The sequence below is a fragment of the Lissotriton vulgaris genome, chromosome 2_1 (genome assembly GCF_964263255.1).
Source record: "Lissotriton vulgaris chromosome 2_1, aLisVul1.2, whole genome shotgun sequence".
NCBI classification, from domain to species: Eukaryota; Metazoa; Chordata; class Amphibia; order Caudata; family Salamandridae; genus Lissotriton; species Lissotriton vulgaris.
In genome coordinates, this window is record NC_141687.1 from 114860940 (window position 1) to 114877561 (window position 16622).

The following is a 16622-nucleotide window of genomic DNA, read 5'->3' on the forward strand; positions in this document are numbered from 1 at the left end:
TTAGCATGTCTGACATTTAGATACTTATTAATTCTTTATTCAAAAATCTTAAGAAACTTTATTTCAAAATGATCATTTTATTTAAAAGTTCGGAAAATAGACATTTATTTCAAAGTTCAGTGGAAAGTTTAGCAAAGAACAGATAGTCCCAAATTCATTCTCTCCTAGCATCCCTAACCAACGCCCTCATCTTATCCTTCAGTCCTGCAAAGAAAACAAGAAATAATTCAAAGAGTCTTACATCCAGGAATCTATCTGCAATCGGACAGCACCTCGAGATGAAATCGGAAAGGAGCATACTTCGAAGCAAAATCAGGGTTTTTTATACACTAATTCTCTAACTTAATCTATCTAAAAAGTATCTAGCATCACCAACTCTGGTTCTGATTGGACAAATTTGGGGTGGGTGAGCATCTCCTCACCATTACAGCATCGTGTTCACGGTGAATCAGCAAATTATTAAAAGCGCATTGTTTAGGAAAGTCTTTGGCCTAGGCACATCCTCGACTGGCAACTATGCCATAGTTTCTCACGATCAGAACACTCGAGTGTCCATGTTTTGACAACCATCCTGACTTCCAGGGTACAGCGGCCTTGAACTTCCATCCGAGCACGGGCAGCTCACTCTCACTTGCAGGCTTTGGGCGCGCATGCGACACCAAGGCGGGTGTCGATTTGCTTTTCTTGCCCCAAAGGTGTGGAACTCTTTCCCCCTGTCGCTCAGGAACTGTACCAATCTCATGGAGTTTCGGGGAGCCTTGAAGACCTGGCTATTCAAGCAAGCTTCGGGATAGGTTAATTGCTTTTCAATCTTTCCTCACTACCAGCGCCATGAAACCCCTGGGTGCCCTTGCGCTTAAAAAGTTCAGAATAACATAACATAACATGCGCAGTCCAGCACTCACTCGCAGTTTACCAGAGCAGCCATGTTTTCACTAGGCCTCAGAGGCCTCTTTTGGAACTATCGTAGAAACAAACACAAATTCATGTTAAATATAGAACTAAAGCCCTTCTGTTTACCTCCCAACTTACTAATGTTTCCCCATTAGTTATTACCTAGCAGATAAGCCACATAAATGTGTTTTATACTTACATATCCGACAACTTTCTAGCACAAAAACGTGTACAACAAGCACATTCATGCTTTGTTTATTTATATTTAATCATAATACCAGTACAAATTAGTTAATTATATTACTTTATGTAGGCAAAATTAGTATTCCCGCCGCAGTCAACTAGATCCTTCGTGGGACAGCTCGAATCCAGCGCCTGGTCGTTGTCGACGCATCCTGGTGCTCGTAGCTGCAGAGACAAGCTATACCTTCTTCACCTGAAATCACTTGACATCGCCTGCTTCCTTCCTGGTACCTTCCGGGTCACTGGCTAGTGACCCAGACTCTGTCCCCTCTGCTTTCAGGTTCTTCAAATCACCGATCCACTCTTGGATCCACCCGGACACTTTTCTCCTGGTCGCCTGCAGCACTTCTTTGCAGCTCCCCATAGGAAACAGCGACAAAACCCGACACGAAAAGACACCTATGCACCCGGCTTCCCTGGGTGAGGTAACTTGAGTACTTCGGTGCTCCCGTGGCTATTGACTATCCAAGTGTCCTAGTTTAAAGGGGTTTTATCGTAGTCCATCCGGAAGTGTTCTGAATCAACTACTTTATAACTTTTACGTTTATAACTTTTACGTTCCCATTATAACTCTATGGTAACTCGCATGTGTGTTTAGACACTGCACACGCTTCCCGAGGGTCTCCTACTTCCTAACATTTGGTCGTTTAGTGTAGCCCCAGCGATGCCCTAGGCCTATCCACTATTCCTGAAGTGGTTCTTTTACCACTTACTTAGTATATGGTTTGTGAGGCCCCTAGAGCATAACTGTATTTTGTGCAACTTACAGTATGCTAATTGAGTAACTTGTAATGTACTTCGATCTCTGACCTCATAAAGAGTCCAGAGGAGTTGTGTTAGTAATAAATACATATATATTTGATATATACCTTGTTTATAATATAAAATAGAAGGATCAGGTGCCGTACAATTACTCAAGCTACGAAGTGGGGGCGAGCGAATTAGCAATGTGTCCACAGTGAATCCATTTTCATGTAAGTCAGTGGCGTTTAAGCAAACGATACCCAGGATGAACAAGCATACTATTACGGTTCACGCCAATAATTATGCCCGCCCCTTGGCCCGCAACATCGCGAGAGTTGAGGCACAGATATGAAAGCAGAGGACCTAACAAGGAACCCACTACACTGACCCGGAAAAGGAGAAAAGAAAAGGCCTAAGAAAGATAAGAAGAGAAAAAAGGCCATAGAAACAAAGAAAAACAAAACTCCCAGAAATTGGCAGAACAGGGGTCCACAGATGAAAAAGGAACAGCAGGTCCCAAAGTAGTCGGCTGGTACCAACGATGCCCCTCCCCGTCTCCGAAGCCAGGCTTTATCCCGTCCGCCATCTTGATAAACCGACTGGGGAGGGGGGTCGACACAGTCCAAAATAGTTCACAGTCCCAATTAGAAGGAATCGAAGTGGGGACAGCACAAAAATGTTCCGACAGTTGCAAAACCGGGGATCCCAACGGATTAATTGAATCGCCAAGCGCAGTACTTTCAGGTAGCTCCACTGCGATGGGGGCAATAAACAGCTTCCAGCGCCGGGTCTAAGTACGCCACCGGGGCGTCAATCGAAAGGCGAGCTGTCCGCCGGGTCTCGGGCGTCAAGTCAGGATCCGGTCTCGACCCTTTGACTCCATCCGCCGCCAACAGCAGGCTGCGGGTCTGTGCTTCAACAGTCTCCTGGAGCGCCACGAGGGCCTCCAGCACCGTCCGCAATGACGGGCCATTTTGAGCCTGCTCCGTCAGCCTCCGTTATCCCACGGGCATGGTGGTCCCCACGGAGAGGCGCCTTCTCCGGGGGAAGGTTAAGCGGAGCAGGTATTAGCCATAAGGGACAGACTGTTAGCTTGCAGTAGCGCGTACCGAGATTCCGACCCAAGGGGCGCCGGCGGTATGGATGCCGGACCCCCGGACCGGGACTCCCGCAACACAGCACCGCGCGTCCTCGTCACCTCACTTCCTATAGAGCACCAGGCAGCAGATGGTGGCAAAGCAATCCCAAAATTCCGAGTGTTCCAGAGACCGGACCCAACCACATTCAGCAGTCCGTTGTTGTTCAACTCGGACCCGGCTAGACCAGCACTCGAGACCCCGGCGTCTCGGCTGGGTTAGGCCTCAATTCGATCCTCGACGTTACTCCGCCCCACGATGTCGGAGAAACTCCGGGATTACATCAATGGAGTGCAAGTCGGGTCACACACACGGATCCGGGGCAGGAAATCAGGATAGGTGGCAGGATATTAGAGCGTAGGACGGAGGTCAGCGGAGCCGGGAGACTATGCGGCCATCTTGGTTGGTGTCGTAGCTCCTCCCCCCTCTCTTACATTTTCAGAAGCTGCAGAGGTACCCCCTGATTGGAGAGGTACCCCCTGATTGGACTGCGTCCTGATCTCGTCTGTCTCTCTTAAACGTGCATGTGCTAGGTAGCTCCTGGAGTCTCCTCTGGGCCTTGTTGGGCTTGTCCCAGTAGGAAGTGCTCCTAGACAGGATAGGCCTTGGGTTCCAAATCACCATTAAAGACAGCAACGAGTAGATGAATGCTTTGGGAAGATTGTGGAGCAGCTGGAAGATATCTTCCTTTGCAAGGTGTAACAGGAGAGGCATTTCCAGTTGTCACCCAGTGCTGTTGCTGTGTAAAGTACATGTCTAAAATATCTATCCACAGCTTTCACTTGAGTGCATGCGCTCAGGGCTGTCTGGAGATAAACAATTGCAGTAGTAATAATCTTTATTCGGTAAAAATTGTTCACCATAAAAGAGTACATATGCACAATAAATATACAATTCCCCCGCTAAAAACAGTGATAAAATATAGCAGCATAATTAATATAACCTGAGATGAAGCATACTCAACAGTCACTAGATTAAGTGAGGGTATCTTCAGTTACATACATCAATCAATTGGTAACCTGGAATACAACTTTAATAACCGTGAGCGCGTCAGCCAAACACTACTCAAAAATGTTGCCACCCCGCATATCATGACAGTGGATGATGAATCGGTAGAGAGTACACGTAAGGCCAGTCTATGACACCTCAACCCCAACTCCCTACATACAGGTTTCAGCCAGATTTTCCGGGCCACTTTGTAGGCGGGACAGGCAAAAAATAGGTGGGCCACAGTCTCCTTAGGTGCTGCACAGCCGGGGCACGAACGCAAGGGTGCACCAGATTTGGACCACCTCATTGTAAAATCATGCACCGGGAGGGTCCCGTACCTTAGTTTTAAATATAGCGCTCTGTCTAGGGGTTTGGTTATCAGGTCAAGGAAAGGTTCCAATTTTCTCACCCATTTGAATTCCAAAAACCGATCAGTAAGTGAACCCCCAACCGATCCACATAATGCCTCGCCCTGTACCCAATCCCAGTATAGCTTCTTGATCACTAGCTTGGGCGGCGGCATTTGTGACTCCCATGCATCTCTTAGTCCTAGTTTAAAAACCAGGTCTCTCACATTGTTCAGCCATCCAATTTTATTGCCAGTGTCGAGCAGTAGAAGGTCATCCAACCCTTCAGCATATTTAGCAAGCTCCTCAGTCCTTCTTAAGCGGGCCCAGAAGAGCAATGGGCGTAGCCTCACCAAGTCCTTAAGGGCTCGTCTAGCCAAGTCTAGTCGCAGGGGGATCAGGGGAGTAGAGGCGGGAAGAGCCACCACCTCCCTCAAGAACTTATTTTCTGCTATAGAAAGTTCTGAAACATTTTCGAACCCCCAGAGCTCAGAGCCATATAATGCCGCCGGGAGTATCTGGCCCTCATAAATCGCCAAGGCCGGGGAGACAGGTTTGCTAGTTGACTCACAAAGCTCCCTCAGAGTCACCCCAGATACTCTTTTGTGACCGAGTAACATTTTGGCCAGATGGTCCTTCCAAGTCATTCGACTATTTATCCGAACTCCTAGATAGTCGAATGAGTCGACCATCTCCAGGGGGGCCCCATTAAGCGAAAAGTTATTTTTAAATCTTTTGGAAGGTGAGAATGCTATCAATTTAGTTTTCGAGGTGTTGATGATTAAGCCTCTGTTAGTGCGAAAGGAGCCAAATCGATTCAAGAGTTTTTGCAGACCCACTGGGGATTTGGAGATCAATAAGGTGTCGTCGGCGAAGAGTAGGGTGGGGATTCTTTCCCCCGCCAGGGATGGGACATCCGACTCTTTCTCTTTCAGATGGTCCACCACTCCATTCACAAACAGGGAGAAAAGAGTCGGGCCATGACACAGCCCTGGCGTACTCCCCTCCTCATAGGGACCCTATCCGTTAACTGGCCCTGGGTACCCCATCTGATCCTCGCATAATTCCCCTCGTGGAGCTTTACAATTAAACTCAAGAGTCTACCGGGGAATCCCATCCCTCCTAGGATCCCTCACAATTTAACCCGAGGGACCAGGTCAAAAGCTGTTTTAAGATCTATGAAGGCCATATATAAACTGCCTTTTTTGATGGTAACTGTCTTCCAATAGATAACAAAAAAGCGAAAGACCTGGTCCATCGTGCCTACCTTTCTTCGGAATCCTGCTTGGAAATGGAAGAGGATGCTAGCCTCCTCCATCCAATCGCCAACCCTTGAGATAATGACCCTGCCAACCACTTTCTGGATTACATCTATCAGACTGATAGGTCTGTAATTGGCAGGGTCATCTCTTGCCCCCTTCTTAAACACTGTTACCACCTCAGCCCCCTTCCAAGAATCTGGGACAGGGTGTCCCCTTACAATCAAATTCATTATTGTGGCGATTAGGTTGGCCCAAGCCGGAGGTTCCGCAATCAAGAGGTCCCCAGGGATCCCATCCGGACCGGCCGCCTTCTTGGGGGTTAGGTGTCTAATAGCCACTGCAACTTCAGAGGCCGTAAATGGGAGGTCGTCCACCCCTGTGGGATCCCCATCACCAGAACTGACTACCCAGGGGCTATTTATATCCTCATTACCGCCATATAAGGCTAAAAAGTGGTTAAACCATTGCTGGCTAGTTATGTGAGCTGCTAATGGTTGCGATCTCCCTTGCCTAGCTCTGTTAATTAAGTCCCAAAAAAGGTTCGGATTCCTCCTGCTCACGGCATTAGTTGGGTCTTGCCAATGCTGTTCCTCCCATTCGCGTTTAGCCAGCGCTAATACTTTCAGATAGTCCTTCTTAGCCACTCTAACTAGCAAAGGATCCCTAGAAAGTAGGGCTTCTGTCAGATTTTTCCTTTTGCCCTTGCACTGGTCCGAATACCAAGGTTTATTTGAGATGGGGGGTGTGATGTTTTTCCTATGGCTTTTCCCTTTGGAGGTAAAGAAGTGACTTACTTGCTCGATTGTGGCTTTATAGACTGAGTCAAGGGAAGTGTGAGGGTTCATGCTAATCTGGTTTTTACAATCCCAAACCTCCAGATCAGAGTACAGGCCCTCCACAAGGGATTTAATGGTCCCTAGATCGTCCTCCTTCAGGTTTGCCTTATCCCATTTCAATCTGCAGTTATTGTTGTATGGGATAATCTCTTTAGTTATCTTTGTGGGGGCATTCACCCTCCTATCTTTAAAGATACCCCACTTAAACTTACTACACAAGGGGTTATGGTCGCTATCCTGACTTAGCAGCACCTCCATATCAATTAGGTCAGCCCACAAACTAACATCCATTAGGATGTAGTCAATTCGGGACGGCCCCGTGAGCCTATTAAAGGTCAGTGCACCTGCCCGGTCGGACGTGGTCCTACGGTTAAGAACTCTTAGCTTGTGATCCCTAGTTAGTGCATTGATTTGGATTGCCCTAGCAGACCATTTTCTAATAGGGGGCAAGGACAGGGTTGGGTTGGACCATTTCGAATCTTCATCTTCAATACCCAAGGGGTCGTCTCCGAGGAGGGGTTCAAACGTACAGTTGAAATCCCCCCCCACAATGATTTTCGCTGCAGGAGGGCAGTTAGCTAAGGCTGAATCCAGAGATAACAAGGTTGAAGAGGTGGTATCCCCTGATGCCCCTCGGGCATACACGTTGAATAGATCAAGCCTACATCCCTCAGTGTGACCCCTAGAAGAAAGGTGTAGTATGTCACTACACTCCGAGTCGTGGCGGGTCACATCCCAGTCTAGATCAATTTTAATCCAGACCGTGAGGCCTCCCGCCGGTCTGCCCTTCCCTCTGCTTACTGCTGGAGAAAAATAGGTGGTGTAACCCGGTTTGTTTATGGGTAGCAGGCTCCAGGTTTCCTGAAACAGGCAAACATCGAACTTCTCGATGAATGTATGCCATTCTAGTATATCCAGCTTCCTTTTTAACCCTGCTACATTCCAAGATAACAGGTTTATTATCCGTCGACCCTTGGGTACTTTGGTATGGACCCCCTTACTCCCCCCATCATTACCCACCGTGGTCGTGCAGCTACCCACCTCCCGAATAGAAGATTTAGGGTGTACAGGGCAGCTAACCGTGCTGACCATACTCACGGCTACCAATGGAGCCCCAATAGTGTTGGTGGTAGCGGCAGTTTGAACTACAGGGGATCCCTCCTGCCATATATCTATACTGCCACCTGTTCGCGGAGCCTCCACACCTAACTGACCAGGTCTCTCCCCCTTAGACTGTGAACATCAATCGCAGTCTTCCAGCCCGGAGAGCTGCGAAAACCGATTATAAGTGTCCAGAGGGGTAAAGGGTCTTAGATGTTCCATCCTGGTGTCGTGGTTCATTGTGTGTCTATGGGGCACTGTAATCCAGGCAGAGTGGTCAGCAGCCAGGGCAGAGTGCTGCCCATGCTGAGAATAAATGTTGCTGTATGGTAAGGGAGGGGATGGTCTATAACAGTGGAACTTGTTTTGATATTTAGGAGGAAAGGCCTCTGACCTGGGATAGAAATAAGTTAGGGCCCGAGGAATGATACGAGTGTCCCCATTTCCAGGTGGCTAGTTTAAGATGTAATCTACTGCCAGAGGGTCTCTAAAGTTAACCACTACTAAGTCCCCTTCAATATCTTTACGTCTGCTGCCCAGCCAGTTGATCCGCCTGACATGGACTATATCCCCATCTATATTATGTGCTATGGGCCTATATGTCCTCAACCAGTGAAAGATTTTATTTTTTTTATTCAGCATATCCCTCCTTCTTGCTTTCTGCTAACGGTGGGACCCCGGTCAAAACTACCACAAAGGGCACTGCTTCTGGGGGAATTTCCACTTGCGGCACCTTTTTCCGTGGGTCTCTAATATATCTGCCTTCCCCATGATCGTCCCATTTATTACTTGTGGGGGCCTTTAACACTGGCCTTTTAGGGTCACCACCCGTTTCAGTTACTGGGGTGTTTAAGTGTTTAGGAGGGGGTGGATTTTGGGAGCCGAGGTCAGCCCTACCCTGGGGCTGTGACTTCTGTTTAGTCGGCTGGGGTGGGGCGATTGGGGTGTTAGCAACATTGGTAGCGGGTAACCTAGCTGAAGGTGTGGGATGCACCACCCCGCTCCCCTGGGCTTTGGTTAAAGTGAACATACTATTTATAGCAGTCTCCAGGATTGTCAGTCTAATTTCAACCTTTTTAATGGTCTCATTAATAGGTAAGAGGAGAGATCTTAATAGAAATTCCAAGTTCCCTATTAATGAGGGGGGGAGATGGGATATCTGGTGTTACAACCCCAACATTACTATCTGAATCCACGGCCTGTGTAACTACTTCAGGTGATCTGGTTTTTGGCGGTGGTGCTTCAGCTGGTGGGATATCCGGCCACTCTACTAGAACACTCTCATTTGGAATGGGAGCTTTTAACCCTTTACCAAAGTCAGAATGGGAGATTTTAGCTTTACCTTGGGCCTCCCTTGATTTCCTCCTTTTTTACTTGGTGGTGGGCGGTGAATCTGGGCAACAACTAATTGCTTGAGTTTCGGCTTCCTAGGCTTGGCTGTAACAATGATACGGCCGGGACTAGGAGTAGGGGGAAACAATTACAATATGTTCCGAGGGCAAGCAGGGTGTGGGTGTACAATCGCGCAGCAGAAGGGGAACACCTTCTTGACTAGCATTTTCCCCACTCATGTCTAGTAAACCTCCCTCCCGTGTCAAAGCAAGAGGAGTACTGTCAGTAAGGGATCTGTTTTTCATACTCTCGACTGAACGTCGCCGCTCAGCCCTGCGCTCAGCTAAAATAGAGTCCTTATCACCCTCACACAGAACCTTAGGGAAGTAGTTGTCCAAAGACCCATTGCGTAGTCTTCCTCTTTTCCCAGGGGTTTCCTCTTCTGCCAGCATAGCCGTTCGCCTGCCTGAGCACGGACCACTGAGCTACAGATGTAAATGGGTGGGCCCAGCCCAACCTACTCTGGCCTACGAGGGCCTCAGAGGACCCGCCCTTTGCCCGGGCTTCGCCCCGAGCTCCGTCCCGCGCGCGTCCCGCTGCGCGAGACGGTTAGGATGATTTTATACTCCTGGGAGAAGGGGGGCGGGGCCGCTGCAGGAAGAGGCTGCAGGTGTGAGGACTGCCTCGCAGTCCCGCAGCGGTGTGGTCGGTGAGGGCGGGTCCTACCACCAGCGGCAGCAGCTCCCTCTGCAGAGCCGCGTCCTGAGCGTCAGGGGTTCAAACAGCGGAGATCCAAAGCAGGAGCAGCACAACGCCCAACAGGTCAGCCCACGACACTGTCCTTGAGTAGCAGCCGCCCACGACACTGTCCTTGAGTAGCCAAGTAAACAATTGCTCAATAGCAGGCTGCTTTGGTGCATCGCTTTCAGGCAGTCGCCCCCTTGCTCAGTGTTCTGATATTGTGTCCCCTAGTGCAACAGAGGGTTCACCACATGCACACACAGGGCGCCATCAGCTGCCTCGTTTGGGGGCAGGGGTTCTCGCTGTGGTGGCAGCGCATTGTTCAGGCTGTGGACTGCTCTTGCCTTCCCTGCGCCACAATGAGTGTTTTGGTATGGCCAGGAGCAGCACCACATCTTTGAGCGTGTGTGGTGAGGGTGGCTTCACATTTCACTTTTGCGGTGGTGTGACTGTAGCCATCTTCGTAGTCACAAATGGTGTCGGACCTTAGACCCAGCTACATAAGTCTAGGGTGACCATATTTTCAGATACAAAAAAACAGTAAATATATTTATCAGTCCTTTCAGTGAAGAGCTGATGGCAACAAAACTGATTAATGTGCAGGTGCACCCAATGCTCCCTTAAAAACTGCAACATTTTTATGTGTTAGGAGGGTGCCGGGACAGTCCGGGCAAATCTGGGACGCCTGTTTACCCTAATAAATGACACGTACACCAGATATTTATGCCTCCATGCGGGCCGAGTCCCCGACGCATGCTCCATTCAATAACTTGGCCACGTCATACAGTAACTTTTATGGCAAAAATTAGTGGAGCAGGAGGAGGGGGCGGGGCTTATGAGCGGATTTTAGAAGTACTTTTTCTATAGCTCATAAACCGCGCAAAATATTTGACTTATAAAACAACAAATGCATCAAACAAAAACATGTAGTGCCCCAAATATACTTGCAGTGTTATGAGCCCCTCACACTCTCATGAGCCCCTCACACTCTCCGATCCCAAGGCAACTACACCTGCTGCACTAATTATAACTGCAGTTCTGAGTAGCAGGCTATCTCTTCTACACCTTTTACCTCTTCCTCACCATGGCGGACTATCACCTCGGTCCTAATGCTAGAAAGCAAAATTAACTGCCAGGCCCCTTTTTTAAAGGTAGACAGTCATAATTGGGATTCGAGGGCCTCTCAAACCCCTGGGCCCCAGTCCTGCTTCATGTGCTTCCTTAATGATAACCAGCAGTGGCCACTTGCACACCTGGCAGCAGTACCAGCTTCACTAATGAATCGCCCTTTTAAAAAACAAAACAAAAAAAGAGACCCCTTATATTGTTCCCTTCTTTGGGGTATTTCTCTGAAGAAGCTGTCTCTGGCCATTTGTAAACATAACAAGCATTTGCAATTCAATCGGTCTCGCTATTGGGATATTGTATGGATTTTGCTATGCAGCACATTAGCCATTGTACTGACACATTTACTGTTCTTTAACATGAAGCGAAAGTAAGCACCAAACTGCGTGACACACCAAGAATGGGAACACATGGAGAGAAATATTGCCTTTCAGAGGGAAATGGTATAGTCCAAAGCTCTATTTTTATTATAAAATCAGTGCCTTCGGTGGTCGTATCACTAAAAATACAAGATTTAAAAAAAATATTATTGGTTACAGGTGCTCATGGAAAACAATTTCAATGGACTGTAATCTATAGAATGCTAAAGTAATTCTGGTACTTTACATTCACCTCTGCTGGTCGTTTTCTATCAAGAAAGTTAAAGGGAGACAGTTGCCAGAAAAATAAATAAAAGAAAGTCCCTCAGCAGAAAGCAATTCTAGTATTTTACTGACCTCTGCTGGTCAATTTCTATCAAGACAGTTAAATAGAGACAGTTAAACAGAAATAAAGTCCCTAAGCGGAAGCAGACAAGTCCTAGGGCTGATCTCCAGAGCCCACAAAGTACATACACATATAAGCATATAATAAGTATATACTAAAGTATACAAAAGAGATCTCAAATGTTCAACCTAAAAATTTGTCCCTATAAAGTGCTCCCTATTCTGGGCCTTCACTTTGAAAAGATCTATGAATCTCAATCCTTTCCTCTGTCTCCTAGTCCATTACTGTGAGACCCCAGGGGTTGAGAGGATTGGGGCTCTGCATCTGAATGCAACCCTGCTGGCCTTCTACCTGCCACCCCATGGACTCCGCTTTCACACATAAAGTGGCCCTGAATGGTTAATTCTGACTTTGAGGAGCCTCTGCCTGAAAGTGAAAAGTGTTCGGCAGTCCAGAAAGTTAAAGAAGAAACAAGCCTTCTTACCAGGTGTTAATTGATTAAGTCCCTTAAAATGATTAGTTTTTGCAGCACCAGCAGCTTTTTCCAAATAATTATGAGTTTACCGCATTTGCTACATAATCCATAATATGCAGATTCCAACAAAAAAACGTAATTCTAGCTCAAACGGAACAAAAGTTACTTAACACGTGGCAAAGCATTCTGGAGCATTGGAAGGCCCTTTGCAAAGATTGACTGGTAATCTTGTAGTTGCTTACTGTTAGACCTAGCATTTCTTGGCTTGATTACCCATGACTTTTTGCCTCAACCTCCTCTATTTTGGCTGCTGTGATGGATTTCGTTTCGCCAACTTAGATGCTTTGGGCACTTAACCACTGCAGATCAGTGTCAAAGTGCAAGTGCTCCCTGTGTAATGGCAATTGGTTGTCCATGACTGGTACGTTTGCCTTACTAGTAAAGTCCCTAGTAAAGTGCACTATGTGTGCCAGGGCTGGTAATGCAAATGCTACTAGTGGGCCAGCAGCACTAATTGTGCCACCCACACAAGTGGCCTTAAAGAGGGAACTCAGGCCTGCCACTGCAGTGCCTGCTTGCAGTTTGTTAAACTGCCATGTTGTTCTGACAAGTGCCAACTTGCCAGACCTTACCCTTCCCTTTCTATGCACATCAACCCCTATGGTAGGTCCAAGGTACCCCCTGGGCAGTGCGAAGTGCATGTGAAAGGTAGGGCATGTACTAAGGTGTGTACCATGTCCTGACAGTGAAACACTCTACATTTCGTTTTTCACTGTATAAAGGCCCTCTTGCCCATAGGACCGAATAGGAAGGCTGTGTAATATGTTTTCCAGCCTATCTTCCTAAAGGCTTAAGATAGAGAGGTGAAGTTTAGTATGCCTGAACTCACAATGTAATAACACATCTTTTTATGAAGGTGGTTTTTGCATTGTGTGTTTAGAAGCTACTCTTTTAGAAGTGGCTGGATTTTTGTGCTCTAACATTCTGTGTGTCTCTGCCTGGTTGTGGATTGATAGTCTGGATTTGAAAGTGATAGGATCTGGGGAATGTCTTAACCCAGGGGAGGAGGTGAGTCAGCAACAGGCTGACCTGCATCTGGAGTGTAGGGGGAGGAGTAGCCCCTAGAGGTGAAGAGGCCTGGGTTTCTGCCATAAAACAATAGTCCCATCTCCTGCTGAATGATTGAGAACCAAGACCCCCACTAATCAGAGGAAGAAGGTGTCACTGGCAGGGAGGCACCCAGAATTGGTTTGAACAGGAGTCCGTGTTCCCCTGCACACAAAGACTTCAAAGACATTTAGGGGTATAACTATGAGAGCTGCAGCCCCTGGACTTGGGAGAAATTGATTGATCAAGATTAAACATGACTGAAGCTACTTCGTGGTCAAGAGGAACCTTTGCCAAGGAAGAAACAGCTGAAGAAACTGAAGGAAAGGACTGACCCTTGCTGTGTGTCCTGGGGCTTTCTGCAATTTGCTGCTTCAACCAAGTATAGGCTAAATGGAATTTGCTGTTCCTGCTTGAAAGGACTGTGCTGTGTGCTGTGTCCGGAAATAACTTATCTCCAAGGGCTCGAAGAGATCTGGCTCCCTGTTGCAGAAACTCAGGAACACAAAAGTTTCAGGAGAGTCTCAGCGACGCTGTGTGCGTGTGCTTTTTGCAGCCTGTGACCCTCATAAGACGTGCCCCTGTGATCGTGGGCACCTGGAGCCCAAGCGAGTCTCAGCGACACTGTGTGCATGTGCTTTTTGCAGCCTGAGCCCTTGTGAGGATTGTCCTGTGATCGTGTGCATCGGAGTGCAAGTGAGTCTCAGCGACGCTGTGTGCATGTGCTTAGTGCAGTATGAGACCTTCGTGGGGATTGCCTTGTTATCATGCACACCCGGAGTCCAAGTGAGTCTCCGACACCCTGTGTGTGTGTGTGCTTTATGCACCCTGAGGCCTTCGTGAGGATTGCCTTGTTATTGTGCACCTGGAGTTCAAGTGAGTCTCAGCGACGCTGTGTGCGTGTGCCCTGTGGCAGTCTGATATCTTCATTGCATCAGTGTCCGGGCTGGCAGACCCGGAGGAGCTGATCTGCCGACCGAGCCAGCCGTTGCCAGAGCGTGACCTCAAACAAACCTGTTGAGGGAGGGCCAGAGTCCCACTGCCTGGAATTCACAAAGATTGCATCAGAGGCCCAAGTCGCTGGTAGAGGAGAGGAGAGTGAGGTCGCACCCCCCAGATAACATGTGTCGTCGCCTGGGGCAGGTGCGTGCTCGGAGGGAGATGCTCTTGGCCTCTCATTTCTGCAGCGCAAGCCTCTGCTTTTGGCTCGTATCGTGGCCTATACTTGCCAAAGGAGTGGTAGTAACAGGGCCTGGAGTGCGGAGCTGCACTTTGTTTACACCATACCCGTGTGGGGGCAACTGTTGACAAAGGCTGACAGCGAGTCAGCACGAGTTGTGGAGAGACCGCTTAAGGCACCGCGATCGGTGCGGGAATGTATTACGCACTGCATTATCTCTGCATAACGAACTACTTGATTGCCGTATTACACATTGCATGAACTCTGCATAACGAACTACCTAATTGTCGTATTAAGCATTGTTTTGTTTCTGCATAACGAACCACCTGATTAGTGTATTACGCATTGCATTACCTCTGCATAACGAAGTTCCGGATTGGTGCGTTACGCATTGCATTATTTTTTTACATTGCAAAGTGCCTTATTCTAACATTAATATCGCCAGTACTTACAAGAGCTGGCTGGTATATAAAGAATATTACAAATACGCATATGATGGAGTTATATCGTCTGGTCTTATGGTATATCTTTTATATACATTTATACTTGTTTTTATGAAATTTGTGTGGAGTCCATTTGTTGTGTCATCATTAGTTGCTGTGAACGTGGTTGCAAATACTTTACACATTTGCCTTGAAGATAAGCCTGGTTACTCTTTCCAAGCTACCAACAGGGTGAGCGGGGGCTATCTAAAAAGGTGTCCTTCCTTTCCCTGACGTGGAAGCGAGGGCCACTATTTGGCCTAAGGTACCTACCTCAGCCAACCAGGGATCCCGGGTCTAACACTTGCTTCTATATTTGGTTGTTAAACTAAACTGCTACTAATCAGGTGAAATATTTCCCCTGACAGCGTTACCATGAGTTAAAATGACAAAATAATGAGGTAATGCTAACCACAAAATGTGCACATAATTTACCTGTTCTTGCTGCATAATTTATTCAACCCTGCGGCATAATACGGTCCTCTCCTGCAGAATTACTCTAGCGGCTCTGCTTAAAAACGAATGTTTTTTATGAAAAACAAGGGAACCCACTAGGTAACCAAGGACCTGGGGTATCAGTTAAGCTAAAGACAAAGGTCCTTGACAAAGAGAAATATGAACGTTACAATAATTATAGGCCACAATAAGCACTATAATGAAGAAAAGTCCAGCCGGACTTTGAAATTTATTCAATATTTGTAAATATGCTTGATCAGACGAACCCAACAATAAAGCAGTGGGACACAGTCCTGCATCCACGATGCTGCACATACAATCAAAACATACAAGTACTGGGGTATTTCAGGCATAAAAAGGGCATGAGCAAAAGGAGGATTTAGAATGCATTTGCTTCACATATGTGGGAAACATACACTTTTTAGGCACATAATAGTACACTTATTGTTTAAACCACATATTGTGTCGACGGCGTTTCGATCCAACTATTGATAATGGATCATCATCAGGACATCCATTGTTTGCCTGAATGTAGAAAGCCTCAAGGGGTGAAGGCAAGGACGGTTGAGGTTGCTGAAGGCAGAGCCTGGTGCGGAATTGATTCCGGCGGTGACCTATAGATGGAGGTTAGTGTTGCTCCCAGTACGGAGCTGAGGGTTTAAGGAGGTATTCTTCTGGGCTGGGGAGCTGCAAAATGCCTATGAGTTAAGCAAGGGAATACTGATGCGGAACTAGATGCCTTGTAATGGGGCTCCTCGAGTTCTCAATGGAACTTGGTTCAGAAATCTGGTCACCCTTAAGCGGCAGTAACCTCCCAGTGCCATGTCATAGTGCAGTGCTTGCCCCATCTGACATGTCTGTGTATAGCCCAAACAACTCTGACAACAGTTCTTGCAGGCAAAGAGTACTAAAATGGCACTTAACCCACTTTAGAGGAACTTGTGAATTAGAGTGGGCATGTTGTTTTCGAGCTCTGGTGTAGCTTGTCCATTTTACAGCTAGTTAATGGATAAAGACTGCAGGATGTTAGGTAGTCTCTGTTAGAATTTCAAGAGTAAGGATTGATTGGGAAGGAGTTATTAGTAACTTATATAATGTTTTGAGTAACATTCCGTTGTGAGCAAATGGATATGTAAGCCAAAACTGCGTTCCACGTCCCTTAGTTTGTTGACCAACCTATAACTTCACCCAGAAAAAAACAGAAACTCAAGTTAGACTTTTTAGGTCTCCCCTACAACAGCGCATGCACTGAATGGGCTCTCATGGGCAAGAGATATTGTATACAACGAGGGACTTTCAGCCTGCCCATTGCTGAAGATATGTTGGCTTCATAGTCATTTTTATTTGCTGCCTTCTAATTGGCCAGAGCTGGGTTGACTGAAGCATGTGATTGCATTCTTTATGTGATAAAAGTTTTTGTTAAATTACGTATTTGTTTTTCTTGTTGGCCTATGATGAGATTAACT

General features: G+C 47.2%; 1 protein-coding gene across 1 annotated transcript in view; it reads left to right on the plus strand.

The window, feature by feature from the left end:
• LOC147729663 (tricarboxylate transport protein, mitochondrial-like) overlaps positions 1–16622 on the plus strand; it is a 256901-nt gene that overhangs the window by 15198 nt on the left and 225081 nt on the right. The gene's annotated exons all lie outside the window — the stretch shown is intronic.